A 15,590-nucleotide genomic window follows, 5' to 3' on the forward strand; every position below is an offset into this window, starting at 1 on the left:
AAAGGAAGGAAAAACCAAAGCCTACTGTTAACTTCAGAAAGAGCCAGACTGCTCCTATGTGTGTTTTCCTCTCTGTCATCACCTATGGTAAACTATTACCTAATGCCCTTCACATTAGTCTGGTATGTCAGACTTCACCAGGCTTATGATGAACTGAAAAGCCACTGCAAGCTTTCACTTTCTATTGTAGCAGAATTCATCATACTAATAAGTGCAAGTCCCTTAAGAGTGGTTTGCTGAAGGAGGCCATGGGAAACATGCAAGAAGGAGACAAAACTACGCTCAGATAAGGCAAGCAGAGGCATTTGCAAGAATTTCTTGCTGTAATATGGTCCGTGTTATGAAACAAAGGCAGAGCCCTGTATTGCATCACTTCTTGTACTCCAATCCCATCTTCCCATAAACATATATACACGGAAAAAACCCCAAACATACACAGATACATGCCACGTCTTTCCATGAGCCTTCCTCTTCTGACTGATGCCTTCGTAGTTACAAGAGATTATAACAAGGATTGGCCCAGTAGTGAATCACCCTCAATAGCACACTGTGCTTTTACAACTAGAAATAGAGGGATCAGAGAGATTAATCCCCTGTCCTGGATGACACGAGGAGCCAGTGACAGTGAAAGCAAATATAAATAGGCAGAGAAGACTTTTTCTTGCTGGTTTTGAAGGAGGCTCTTCCACAAAGAAATGCTTTCAGAGACCATTACAAATGCCATTAAACAAAGGCACCCTTTTTGTAAATCCTGCAGTAATTGGGAGGGGAGGAGCTTCCACTAATAACCCCCATGACACCACCTTCCCTCTCCCAGGAAAGTAAAGGCCAGGTTCAGCCTTGCTGCCAAGAGCAGTGCTTATGGTAGCAAGGTTTGACAGAATACTTCCTCAGTATTTAACCGGTGCTCTAGGGCAGGTTGTACACAGCCGGTCTGCTGCTTCCTTTTCAGCTAAAGCTACTCAAATGATCCTCTACAGGCAAAATCACCCAAATACCATGTCTAGAAGGCAGTAACCTTCGGTACCAGGAGTCATGGCAATGTGTGGACCCTCACTGCTGTCCCCATGCAAAGTCTTGTGTAACAATAAAGCAGAACTCAAACCCCAGCTCTGGCAACAAGAGTGGAGGCACATCTCCCCTCCTCAAGCTGCACAATGGCACAGCGTTATTAGCAGTAAGTCAGTCTGAGTGACAAATTATTCTGGTCATTAGAATCAGCAGATCAGACCCAGGGGAAGCCTAGCTGTTTATTAAGAAACACTGAGGGTTTTTTTCCTACAGATACTCTTCCTTGCAGGCTCAGTGCACACACTAAAGAGGAACTAAGAGGCTTTTTAAAAATAAAGTACATTTGAGAGGAAGGGAGGCAAAAAGAAATTGTATACTTTTTTAAAAATTAGCAACTTTGTGTGTAACCTTGATCTCTATTCTTTTTTTCTTCTTTTTTGGTTTGTCACCCTAGATCCTTCTATCTTTCTTTCCTTTCCCTCTGCATCATCCAACTGACCCTTTGATTCAAAGAGAATGTTTCTCATTCTGTGTCCAGGACATGACAGAAGTCAAGGTACCTGCTCAGGGAAGAACAGCTGAGAACATTTTTATTCCCTGTAATGAACCTCTTATCCTGGATGGTGTGTAAACACATGATATTACTGAAGCCATGACCAAACTGGCAGACAAACTCAGCCTCAGTGTTTTCAGTGACCTGTTGAATGACATTCTTAAATCCAAAGCCTGTTTTCCCAAGGAGAAACTCTGGTGCAGTTGTTAATAACCAGCCTCACCTGCAGATTGGACTGGTGACATGTATTCTGTCCTGATGCCTTCTGAAAGGCACACAAAAACTTCAAGAGGCAGATATCAAAGCATACCTAATATATAGGATTTACCTACCCCCAAAATATACAATATTTATATTCTATGTAATTGGCTATATATTTTGCAAGGTTTACAACTGGGATCTTTAAATGAGTTTCCAGGCATAAAGTACTCATCTACTAGTTCTCTTTATTTCATCTAACCTCGGAAAATCTCAGCCTCAATTTCTAGAACCTTTTAGTATTTTTCACCTATTACACATACAGGTAATATATGTGTATTTCCTCAAAAATTTCCAACACTGTTTTCAGTCAACTTCAATCCACCATGACATTCTGCCAGGTCTCTGATTAAAGTCAAGATTTGCTACCAAGCTCCCCTACTTGCCTGCAGGTACCCAATCTGAGCTCCAGAGAGGCACTCACTTTAAAGACAGAGAAGTTTAACAGTCATTTACATATATCTTTGATCTAGACCAGCCCAAACATGATAACCAGCTGGGCACATAATAAGGGCCAGCCTTCTTCCAGGGTCCCTGGGGAAAAGAAATTGCAAGCACTAGAAACTGCTGATGGCTGAGATATCTCTTGCTGTTTGTGAACTATCTGTCTGTCCAGTGAGGAGTTAAATTTAAGAATAACACAGCTACACCTTTAATTGCAAAAAGACCAGGCTTCCAAGGGCTCTTGTCCATTTACCTACCCTGGAATCAGTAAACACAACGTAATCAGTTATTTGGTTTTCCAATGCTTCACATGACTGTGGGTACCTCCTTAAAAGATCCACAAAAATATTGTGGGAAGCAGTGAAAGATAATTTTAGAAATTAGGAGTTCTTTTGTCAAGTGGTGTTTTCAGTAAAAGCCAGACAACAGAATTAGTAAAACTGACCCTAACTCAGTGATGAGTATTTCAACAACCTGGAGCTGTGAAAATCCACAGTGAACAAAGCCCATCCAGCAAGTTTAATGCCAGCTCTGCTATGCTAAAGCAAGCTGCCGCCAGATCTTTGCAGTCAATCCATAAGTCAGCAAAACAGAAGTTCCAGTAAACCCTGCATGAGTTCTGTCTCACTGTGGAAATTAATACAGTGAATAAGATGTGTGGTTTACACGGTTCACTCTGTTCCTGCAGCAGCTAACACTAGATGCTCCGAAGAAAGAACTGGAACAGTCAGGAACTGGATAACTTGTTCCCCAAGAAGATTTCTCCTCTAATACCTATGGCCTAGAAGTGAAGTTTTTCCCCAGACTTGAAGTTTTCTATTCCTTATGACCTTCTACTGCTTTGCTATTCACTATTTGTCTGCCATATGCAGACACAATCCAAGCACAAGGTAGCTCAGGGGTCCTGCAAGCTTCTTCCTTCAAAGCCTGTTCATTTTTTGTAGTCCTGCTACAGGCTCTTACAGAATGCTAGCCACTTTTACAGGACCAAGAGTTCCTTATATTTTTGGAGGAAGGAGGAAGGGCAGAATAAAAAAAAAATTAGAAAAAAGAAAGAATACACTTAATTCCTGTTTTCCTTTTTCCTAGCAGATAGCCATGCACACTATTATTTTGTTATTCACTACTTCTGAAGCTAGGTACCAGTCAGTCACACCAGGACTAACAGAAGTATAGGGCAAAAAAGACCCACAGCAGCAGACTACTTTTTTCTTAGGCAGTAGGATCGATTCAGGGCTTGTAAGAACCATCTACAACTCCTTCCTTGAGGAGCCTTGCTACTGGAAGCTGTCACACTCCTGCAGTGGCCTGCCTTCCCCACTAATGTCAGTGTTTGGAATAGCAGTAAGGAAATCAGACTGGCAGAGAAGACACTTTGCTATGTTGCCCAAAGTACCTGCGACAGCCTCAGCAGCTGGGAAGATTGAGTCCTTCCACCCTTGAACACAGGAGAGTTGCTCGTCCAAAGTGTTAAACCTAAAATAACAAAAATTTAAAAAACCCCTCTAATCTTGAAAATATAGAAAGTTCATCCAGCATGCTGGATTAATCCAGCCTTACAACACTTCAGACTGCGCAAAAGCAGCCAGGGAACAGGTGTATTTTCTGGCACTGGAATCATAACTGCCTCATCTGGACACCTCCACATTTCTGCCCACACATCCACACACTGAGGTATAAAAAGGGCTGCAGCCTTTCATCCAGTGTGACACCCCAAAACAGAAAACAGCTTCTTTTCAACTAGTTTACCTCTATAAGCAAAACTGTTGGCTGGGGCTAGTTAAAAGCCAAGTTAAAAAAACCCACAAAACCAAAACCAACCCAACACCATAGCAACAAATATTCAGTGAATCGTTAATTTTTTAAGTTCACATTAGACTGTAACCTAAGTCACACAAAGTTCCTAGCAAAAGGGCAGTTGTTTAGATTTCAGCTGTCCTACCATTTTCAGCAACCACAGCAGAATCAAATCCTGGGGAATGTCTCACTTTCTCTGAGCAGCTACAGAGTTGCTCAGAGGAGTCTGGCACCAAATGGTTTGGGCTACAGCTGAGCAATAATACCTTAGCAGGTATTATTCTGGGTGCTGGGGCACACCCTTGAGACAGGAACATTGATGTTTCCAGCAACCCTGGTCCAGAGACTCTGGATCGGTGGAAATTCACCAGTGTTGACAGGTTTCAGATAAAACATTCTAATAAATGTTTTTCAAAGAAAATTTTTCTCTGAGAATTTTTGACTGGGGATCAATCTGAATTAATCTCAGCCTCAGCTGATACTACTCCAAACTAATTTCAGAAGCACAAATTCATAAAGATTCCTACTGCTCCAGCTGAAGAGTTACTGTCAGACAGCTCTTTCCTCTTCCACTCCTATCTTCCTTCCAAGATCTCTTTCCATCTCCACTCAAGCTCTGCCTATGGTGCTGGGTTACTTCACAAATTTGCTACGTTCAGAAGTATACCAATCATTTTCCAACAGCAGAGCCCGAGCTGCGTGCCCTCTTGCACTGCAGTTTGAGACTAACTGATCTCACATTAGCACACTGTAATTCTCGCCTTGCTTGCACTTTTAGCATACTAAAATAAAGAAAAGTTAAAGTGTTACAGTTTGGAACAACTCGAGCATTACTCTGCTTGCCAACTAGTTCCAGGAATTCTATTTTTCGGTCTGCCGTGAAACTTCACGATTCCTTAAGAACACGTTGTGACCAGCACATCTTGTTGTACTGTTTTCTCACTGGCGTATCTCTGTTACACGTCGCAAACCCAATGCGAACCCACGTCCTCCTCCGAACCAGACACCTGGTGCAAGCACAGTCCCTTTCCCACAGCTGATCCGCTCCCCCTTTCCCCCCAGCAACGCTAATGCTCCCAGTGCCAGCAGCAGCAGACGCGCTGAGCCTGAGCAGACAAAGACGGCGGAGGTGGGAAAGCCTCTTACCAGGGAATTAGGTGCCGCTTCCTCGGCTCCGACAGAGGAACAGCCCTGAACTCTCCGAGCGGAGCCTCCGCCCCGGTCAATGCCGGGAGGTTCCGCCGCACCCCCGCCCCTCGGGCTGGCGGTGACCCCGCGGGGGTCCCGCTGCCCCGGCCGACACCCCGTGACACGGCGGCGGGTCCCGGGGGCGGCCGGGCCGGGCCGGGCCGGGCCGCCTGTTGCTCGCCGCCGGCACCCACCGCCTCCAGGAGCCGCCTCACCTGCCGGGCTCGGCGGGGCCGGGGTGAGCGGCGGCCCCGGGGCAAGCGGCCCCGCACCCGCCTGCCCTGCGCCCCGCCGGGCCCGGCCTCCCCGCGCCGGAGGGGCGGCGGACCCGGCTCGGCCGCCGCGGAGGAAGCGGCGGCTGCCCACGGCCAGGGCGGCGGCCGAGCCTACCTTGGTGCCCCGCACAGGGCCCGGGCCGGCGGCTCCTCCTCCGGCTGCGGCGGCTGCTGCTGCCCATGCCCGGGGCCGGGAGGCGGCTGGCCGTGGCGCTGGGAGGCTCCTGCGAGGCCGGTCACTCCCGGCTCTCACCCGGCTCCTGTTTACCGCGGCTCCCCGGGCCGGGCTGCCCGTCAGAGCTCCGCCCCGCCCCGGCCCGCCCCCGCCGCCATGGCCCGGAGCAGCACGGGCAGGCGAGGCGGCTGCCGAGCACCGGATCGCCTCCCGCTGGAACCTTCCCCCCGGGCGGGATCGGGACAGCGGGGCTGCAACCCCCGCCCGTGCTCCGGCACCTCCCACCGGGAACACGCTCCTGGATCCCGCGCGAGCCGGGGTGCTGGGCGGGGGCGGGAGGCGACAACCAGCAGCCAAGCGAGCGGTGTCCGGCTGTCCTGGGCTGTGCTGTGGCCCTCGCCTCCCCCAGTCACGGGCAGCGATGCCATTGTCACCTCCCGGAGTAAAACGCCTCGCGCTTTAGTAGGTTAGAAGAAAACGTCTAAACCTCACACAGTGCCATTTAACTTTTTTTTTTTTTTTAATTTATGTATGCTGTAAGCCTGAAGATGGCTTATAGACACCTTCATAAGGTGTTTTGTATTAGTTGTTCACCCTCGTGTATCGATTTATCAGCAAAAAATTACGTAACGAGAAAGGTTCGAGTACTAAAAGTTTGCCCGCCCCTATATCGAGGTGCCATGCTCTCTGTTGCTATTTTACACTTTAGTTATGCAAGTAGGATACTTTAGTCCTTCTCAAAGGAGCACCTCCTGAGATATGCTGGAACAGGAAAACTGAAGGTGAATTTTACTCAAGGTGAATTTTACAGGGGGAAAAAAGCAATGGGAGAATTTTCCTGTGTTTAGACATGATGTACAGATATCTTTAGTAGTTACATCAGAAAAATAGAATTGTAATTGGTTGATTTTTCCTCATTTCATTTTTGTTGTGGAAAAGTTCTCATATAATTTTCTTATATTACACTGTAGAAGGAGCTGTCCCCTTAAATAGAGAATTGCAAAGGGGACCTTTGGGTGGGTGTCTATCCTACTTGGAAATAAGCAAAAAAGGACAGGAAAACAAGCAGCCTCACTAAACAGTTTCTGTCAGTGCAGCATAGACAAGAAAGAAGATACTATTAAGAGAAAAAACAGAAAACAAGGAAAGCTCCTGACTTAACACGCAAATTTATTCACCAAACCTAGCTGAAATTTTCATCTTCTGAGTCTGCACTTTTTCACTTCAATAATTTACAGGACTCCAGGGAGATTATATTTACCCATAGAGAACAGTGCTAAAGGCATAAAATGAGTAAGGTAACCCCTTTTCATGGAGAACACAACCACCTCCTACAGAAAAATTACATGCTACAACAGGTTTTCAGAGCACAGAGAAGCTGGGCTGAAATACTGTTATTACATCGCAGAGGTAGGACTCAACACACTCATGCAGTGAACCACCCAGGGAGTACACTGTGTCTTCCTGGAAAGAGGAGAGTGTATTTACAACTCCAATTTAGTCCTATCTAGACTGAAGTTAACAAACTTAGATTGTATCTCCATATAAGATAAAGTATGGAAACATGCATATGTGATGATAACCATTGTCCTCTTAATAGGCAGTATAAGTTTGTAAAGAGAATCAGTCTCCATCATGAGCTGTACTGCTGGCTTACCTTGGGGCCACAGGGATTTCTCAAGGGAGGCTCATTTTTCCCTTCTTCCTCTCAATCCATTTTGTTGTGTTGGGTTTGGCTTTTTGATTTTTTTTTTTAAATTATTTTTCAGGCTATGATTGTATCCCACTTTGGGAACAGCACAGCTCACCATTCAGTGCTGTGTGCCAGACTAGGAAAAGGGCCTGTAGACACAACTGGAATAGAAGTAGAAATTATACAGAAAAACAGTCACACAGAGGGAAGATTTTCCAGGCAAACTAGAATAACTAAGGATTAGGCTTGAAATGAATGAAGCCACAATAAACCACTTTGCAAATCGAAGCCTTCCCCGTGTCTTGCTATTATTATTCCATGGTCTCAGTTTCCCCTGAAAGCTTGTGTAGTATTTTAACACATTGCTGTTCTTCACTTAAAATCTCAGCAATAACCTCCTGAACACAGGACTGCAGAGCTAGGACTAAAGCCTCAACACTGAAGAGCCGACTTTACTGTGGAACATCCTCCCTGCATGCCTCACAGCCCTCAGTAAAAAATGTAAAACTAAGCTTTTGCAAATGTTCCCCCCTCAAATTTGCAGCTAATTTAAAAAATGAGGAAGAAAGAATAAATTTAAGTTAAAAGCCATTAGTCAAATGGAAATCTTAAATTCTTCCAGCCAGTGTTGCTGTTCAAAACCTGAGTAGGAGATAAAAGGTTTTAAAAAATTATGGGAATGGAACAGAACATCTCCACTTTGCTAATTGGATACCTCTGGCTCAGATTTAGGGAAAAATCATAGTTTGGGAATATGTGCCTAGAAATGCATATCACACTTAGCTAGGATACTGATGGGTCTGCAGAAAGAGCTGCCCCAATGCCCTGCACACAAGATCTGGACTGTGACTGCACACATATGGCCTTTCTAAATACTTGCCATCAACAATAAATTCAATTTGATTGAATTTATTTCAAAAGACACAATAAAAGTACCTCTGTGCCCAGGAGACTCTAATTCTCCCTAGAAGTAGCACAAATCTAGCATATGGTTATTAAGCCTATGGTTTTTAAAAATATTTTTACTCCTTTTAGCACAAGGACCTGGAAAGTGGTGTGGGGCAGAAACCCCAAAGAGTAACAACTGTTGTATAACTGTGCCCTTTTTTCATCTCTAGTTGTGACAATACATACAGTAGTCATGTGGAAAAGCATAATTTATTTTTTTCCAGATAATTATAAATTATCTTTTTAGTCTACAATGTTGGTCTGAGCACCTGCATGTTTCCATAGCAACTCCACAGTACTTTAGGGATTACTTTAGAATTCCATTGTGGTTTGGGTCTCCAAACTTATTTAGAGTTTTTGGGGAAAATGCTTCCAAATATAAATTAAAACTACTGCTACTGCATATTTAATGAGCCACAGCAGTGTACTATGTTATCACCTTAAGAAACTGCAACACTTCCTTCCAGCTTTTTGTACAAAACCATGCAATATGATATCATTTGTATATCTGCAATCAGAATAGCCATTATGGACTCAGGGCTGGAAGTATCCCCAGTCTTGCAGGGGATCACACTTACGTGATAGGAGATGGTAAATTCCCAAAATCTACATCTCCAAAAGACCCTTTGCGAAGAGGAGGCAGGTGTAAGAGCTTCATGTATTGAAGTACCTACATGCTCATTCATTTCTCATGCATGTATGTGAATCTGTTGCTATTATTTTAAATTGTAGAGACATATCTATTAGACTGGAAAACAACTATTAAAAAAAATAATCTAAGTCTCATGACTAGTAAGCTTTAAATCCAGACACAGGCATATCTATGCTTGCATGCAAACATGACATGCATGCAGACAGGTCAGGATGTGCTCCTAAGGCTTTTTCTTTGCTAGTTTTTCTCCAAGTCAGCTCAGTTCCTTTACTTCCTTCAATCTGCATATCCTGAGCTGTGTGGTTCCCCATCTTTTCACTCTCTTGTATGCACACTACTGGCCAAAATAAAGGGAAATTCATCCAAAAGTTCTCTGATGACCCTGTGTTTTACTGAAGGTGAGCCCAGGGTTCATTCTTTCCTGCACTGTTGCTCTGCTGTTTTCTGCTTGTGAATAAAATAGATTCTGGTAGGAGAAGAAAAAAGAGTATTAGGGAAGGTGAAAGAACTGATGTGAATTCAAGTAGAAAAATGAAAGGAAATACAAATAAAGTTTAGGTCCTTCTTGACTGCTTTTCATTCATACAAAGACAATTTCAAGTTCTGAAAGGAAAAGGAAAGAAAACATCTTACCTCTAATATCTAGAATTCCTTATAACCTGTTATCAATGTGCTTCACACGGCATTGTTTCAAAGTCTGCTGTACAGGACAGGTGCTCTACAGGTGGGAGCACTTTTTGCCATTCTCTCCCTTAGAACATCAAGAAAACTAGCTGCATCTGTCTTGCCAATTTTAGGAGAAAAAATTATTTGCTAAGTTTGTATTATTAGTACAGAAAGTTAAGTGGCCTTCCTGATTCTCTTGAGAATAAGAAGGAGCAACTACCATTCCCTTTCTTTGCCAGCCCAGATCATCCGTGTTACTACCAGCAATGTTCAGACACATGATGACAAAGATTCTCACTGTCTGAAAACTGTACTCTGCTGGAGTAAATAGCAACAGCTTAGAACTCAGAAGAAATTAGATGATACATGAGAATTGCACATCAAGCACCCAAAAAATGTTATAACACCGAACAGTGTTGAAGCACTGACACTTTTCTAAGTTGAGAAGGAAGTATTTCTAGAAGTGAGGCTACTCATCAAATATGTACATGCAACATATCTAAAGAGCTGCAGTCACTGCAAAATAAACAATTTTTCTTTCTCAGATAATTTATCTTTGTGAATCCAATTTTTGGTGACTTGCAAGCACTGACCCAGCAGAATGCACTGTTCAAAGTCTGATGAAAGAATCAGCTTTTATCAGAAAAGCACTAGATTTCAAAGCTTATATCACCTTTAATAAAAACATCACCAGAGCTCCAGGAAGGTAGTTTGGTGACATCTTAACATATGTTTTTCTAAAGTACCTGAGACTTACCAAACTTTCTTCAGTCTCAGATGCAGGATATAAACACTGCAGTAAATACATTTTAATAAAACCTGGGCTTGGAAAATCACTAGGATGAGATCATTTGAAACCCATCTCTAGGACAGAGCGGGATTGGCCATTAAAGTCTCACTTGGAAAGCAATAGGTGAAAAGAGCATTCCTGCCTGCAAACCAAACTGTAACCTTTCTCCCAGTACAGTGCTGTAAGACCCTTGTGGATTCAGCAGACAATGGCTGTAGCCAGCCCTACATGCAGCAGGTTTAATCTGGCATGGTGTGTGACAAACAGGCATATAACTTCAGACCTCAGCAGACTTCAGCAACTCTTCAGCAACAGCCATGTGAGGGTGCCTTTGAAGACTGACAAGATTGGATACAGCTTTGAATCTGTACCAGAGCAGATAAGCTCTTGCAGTAATAAAGCCTAAGCCAGGCCTCAAAACAGCATCCTCTGTAAAAGCATTCATAGGTCTTTTCTCTTTTCTGAACCTCAAAACTAAAGAAAATGTTGGCAAATATCACAAACCGACTATTTAAGGTAATTTCTCTAGATAAAACTAGTTATCTAGGTATGGGTGAACTGGCTCTAGAGAAATCCAATCAACAATTTTAAGGTGTCATACTTGATTAAAGCTTGTAGCACTGCAAGTCATTTAGTATCCAAATGAAAGAAAGGAAAAAGTACTTCAGTCCTTTCTTTGTACCCCAGTGAATTTAATGCTTATTCAAGGCATTGAATAAGAAGACTAGAAAAGAACAAGACTAGAAAAAAAGTGAAGCTCAGGGGCAAGTGATGCTTCTCCAGAAGTCAGGTGGTACTGCAGCTGGGACTACAGCTCACCATTTCCTTCCCCTACTTTGAAGGAGAGAAAAACAGTTTCCTCTTCTACTGATCAAAACTTGGAAAAAGGATCTGGCTGGTTTTCTTCACTTCCACATTGTTACTTAGATCATTGAGGTGTGTGTGGAAAGTAACTTGCTCATCCCAAACCCAGATATGCAGAGAAGGAATGACATTTTCTGAGCCTACCTTTTAGCAGCCAATATTTCAGCTTTGACTCTACCCACTGCACTAAACAGATTGCATGCATCCAACATGCAGTGTGGTGAAGGCATAAAAATAGGCATTCTGGTTCTGGGTAACAAACCACACACATCATCTTCCTCATAAGCACAGCTATTGTGCTGAACTCAGCTACATGTTCCCGTTACAGAGCTTTCCTACATTTTCTCCTCATACTCTAATGCTATTTTCATCCTGTCCAGACTACAGAGAGAGTAATAATACTAAGCATTTCTACAGTACCTCCTTGGAAGAACCCTGGGCATATTTTACCAGGTACTATTTTAATCACAATTTTAGAGGTTTCCATTGTAACAGTACCTTATAGCTAAATATACAGTACAGGAAAATGAGAACCAGGGAAGTGAATAAGACTGAAAAGTACAATGCAAAATTAGAGGAGATTTGGAGGGCAGCAAGCATAATTAAGGATCTGTAAAGACAGTGAATTACTACCATAAAAAAGATGAGTAAGAGGAGATACGATACAAAGACAGAACATACTGAATATTCAGGAGACATTGTTCTTCCTTTCTCATTACACTAGACCAAATGAATTTCAATTTAAAAATGGTAGGAAATTCAAAACTACAGTGAAAGAAAATGCTTTTCACATTACCTATAAATATAAATGAGCAAAACTAACAATCAAGATTCAAAAATAGTTTTAGATCTTTTTGGGCCTCCAAATTAATATCATACTTTACACTGAGATAGCAAGTTCTTCACAGTTCAGACTAGTCATTAGCACAGGAGGTAAGATCCAGTGTCCTGTTCCTGAATACTTGGTTAGAGAATTCTTGCACCTTCTGAAGTGTCTGTTACCTTCTATTTCCAGAGATAGATGGTGGACTGGATAGATCTGAAGCTAATCCAATCTATTTTGATGAGTCCTCTGTGTTCCCTAAAATGAACTACCTATGATCACTGCCAAGACAGGTGATTGCTAAGAAGAAATCCTGTCATTCAACTCTCAGTCTCAAGACCACATTTAAAAACAAAGGTATTTCATCATATATCTGTGTTGCCACTTTGCACTAGCCAGTGTAGGTTTTTAGCAAATCACTACCATATCCCAAATATGGCCCATTATGGGCAACAGTTTCAGTTAATTTGTACTTAACATTAAGTACAAATTAGATTCAGGCAAAATAAATCCAAGTCTACCGTTCAAATAACATCAGTTCAAGTAAAATAAAATGACTGTCTGCACATTGACTTTAGGGATAGAAGGGAGAGAAAAAAGAGCTTTGTTCCCCCCCCCTTTTTTTTTTTATACATATGCATCTGCTAAAAAAGCCACACAGAAAAAGTTGAGAGGGTATTTTGAAACCCCAGATTTTTCCTTTTAGAAAACTTCAGTGGTTTTATTTCCAGCTCATTAACCCTCTTAATCACAAACCATGTAAATCATACTATTTTTGTGATTAGGTACTGTTTTGAATTTCTGGTGCTGGGCAGAACACCTAATTTCAGCAGTAATTCACCAACCGGATATGATTAGAATGCATAATCCTTATGTAGCTATATATACACATACTGTAAGTATGGTACATATTAATCAGTCTTTCTGAAGAATGGATTAAAATGGATTGAAACATCCTTAAAGTGTGGTTTAGAAATAAATTTATGTCGCTGATGGCCTGTAAAGCTGCTTGAATTGGAAGGCCAGAAAAGTAGTAAGGAGCAGTCACTTTAGCAGTTACTGGCATACACTCCTCACATCCCATTGAATTTACCCTTACATATCCTCACCCTGTATCCATAAGAAAGAGACAGCAACATTTGTCATTCTAAAGTAAGAAATTATGGGGACCAGGTAGTATTTCTAGCAGACAAATCTACCACCCAGCATATCTTGGCAAGCAGACACCTCTGAAATTCATATTTGCAGGGCTAGTGGGAAGGAAGAGAGGAGAGCTGTTTATTCTGCAATGTGTTAAGACTACCCAACAAATTATCTCATAAAACCCAGCATGGAAACATGCTTTTTGAGGTACTCTTCCATTCATATTTTTTAAAAAAACTTTGGAATTAGGAAAACAGAAGGAACATACTCTATTTCTGACCTCCTCAGATCTGTTCAGAGTTGGCTGAATAAGAGTCATGAACAAATAATCATACTTTTCTTTTAGGATTTCTTCGTAAATTTCATTCCTAGACAAAACTGAAACTTTTTGCCATTCTTAAACGCCTCCGCTGCCCCCTGGTGTCGCTTCTCTGCAGCTTCACACACAAAGGCAACACAAGAGAAAGTTAGAGAACACCAACACGAGTTTTCTGCTACGAAGTCCCTGTGTAGAGGAGTTATGCACAAACGAGGGAATTACACTTCTAAATGCAGTTCTTTTGCAGACTGATGCTCATCATAATTTCTGAAAAAGATCTGATTACTAGGCAAGCCTCATTCAAGTAAGATACTGCAGAACAAACAAAATCTCTCTTACACTGAACACTGCCAGCAGAAACTGCTTCAAATTAGTCAGAGTACCAATAAACTGCACTGAAGACTTACAGTCAACTGGAGAATAGCTGTCTGCTATTGAATTAATGCTATTAAATTGCTGGTTATGCCCATTTTCTGCTATTGTCTAAAGAACAGTTAATGGGAAAGGCAAAACAATGATCTGGGCTAAAATACTTTCTAAGAAATATGCACATAATCACTATAAAAGAACATAAAGCAAAAAATTACACAACTGCATTGACAAGAAACCTGAACACAGTGGCTTATTCATGGACTCACTGATAAAAAAGATGGAGATCAAGACTGACAAACAAGAGTTAAAAATGCAAACCCTCCCAGCCACTGGTTTTGTATGTGTGTGTGGCAGGGAGAAGAAATGGCTGGAATAAGCAGAACCTAAGCTATAAGGACTCACATATTAGTAAGGCAAGACACACGCTGGACTCTCAAGTTTAATTAAATACTGAGGTTTGATGGCCTTGAAACAACAGCCTTTGACTCTTTCTAATAAGATGTATCCAGTGGTCCCAAGAGATAATGGTTACAAACGGGTTTTTTATTCAAAGAATTAGTTGCAGGAAAGAACTTGGCTCAAGGAGTAAATCCACATGTGGCTAGATGACATGGTTTAATTTTTTGGAGAAAAAAGTCTTTAGAGAGAGAAATATACAGAAAATTTGGGACATGATTCTTGAAAAATTGGAAAGGCTTTCAAGTATAACTTTTTCTTTAACCACACAACCCTCTTAGTGAACTCTTATCAGATGGAAGGATACAATTAAAGTGCTCTTAGGACTGTACTACTGGTTGAAAATGGATGCCTGTAACATGGTATTGGTATGAGAATAAAACCAGTAGAGAGTTCTGCGGAAGAAACATCTGTATTAAGCATAATTAGAATGAGCTATAATAAAAATTATGAGAAGCTACACATAGGGAAATTAAATTATTACTGCATTGCATTTTCTCAAAAAGCACTTCATTATATACATGCAGAAAGGGAGAGTCAAAAGTGAGATGTGACTCAGACTTCCTGCCACACACATTATGTAGTGTTACTAAAATTTGAGTGTGGCCATTCTAACGCACTGCAAAACAGTTTCCTGACAATTATACTTAGCAAAATCAGACTAAGCGATGACAGATGATATTTTTTAATTCTACTTCTTACCAGATCTCTACTGTACCTTCGAAACCAGCAATGCCTCTGTCTTCAGAAAGTTTCTGAGCTGCATGCAAGTAATTGTTGGGAAATCACTAGCACATTTGTTATGCTCCTTATTCTTTTCCTTCAGCATCAAGTACTGTCCCATGCTGGAGAGGAAATAAAAACTACAGGCATGTTCATGGTACCTAGCACAGCTCAGTAACAACATGTTCTTCATACCATACGCAACCTTCTCCAGTAATAATAAGCCTGAAGGTCACACACAGGGAACTACATTTTTATCTTATCACTGCTCAGAAGGATGATCGCAAACATTTTTTCCAAGCTCGTCACTCCATGAAAACTTCAGGTTTAAGAAGTTTCAAGTAGACTACATGAAATGGATTTCCTCCAAGGGTGAGATTCTTCAAGTTACTTCTCCCTCTTTCAGTGAGTGTCTTTTTTGGCCCAACTTTTGATTTTCA

General features: G+C 41.9%; 1 protein-coding gene across 4 annotated transcripts in view; it reads right to left on the reverse strand.

The window, feature by feature from the left end:
- Window positions 1-5,783, reverse strand: part of MARCH8 (membrane associated ring-CH-type finger 8) — a 90,529-nt gene extending 84,746 nt beyond the window's left edge. Inside the window, exon 1 of one of the 4 annotated variants that reach the window (XM_027648011.1) lies at window positions 5,642-5,783. The gene's annotated coding sequence lies outside the window, so the exon portion shown is untranslated. Of the gene's footprint in view, window positions 1-3,662; window positions 3,714-5,209; window positions 5,317-5,641 lie in introns of those variants that run through there. The other 3 variants (XM_027648007.1, XM_027648008.1, XM_027648009.1) reach the window with 3 other exon arrangements.
- Between the last annotated feature and the right edge of the window lie 9,807 nt (window positions 5,784-15,590).

This window comes from Corapipo altera, unplaced genomic scaffold, assembly GCF_003945725.1.
Source record: "Corapipo altera isolate COAL_440 unplaced genomic scaffold, ASM394572v1 56, whole genome shotgun sequence".
Taxonomy (NCBI): domain Eukaryota; kingdom Metazoa; phylum Chordata; class Aves; order Passeriformes; family Pipridae; genus Corapipo; species Corapipo altera.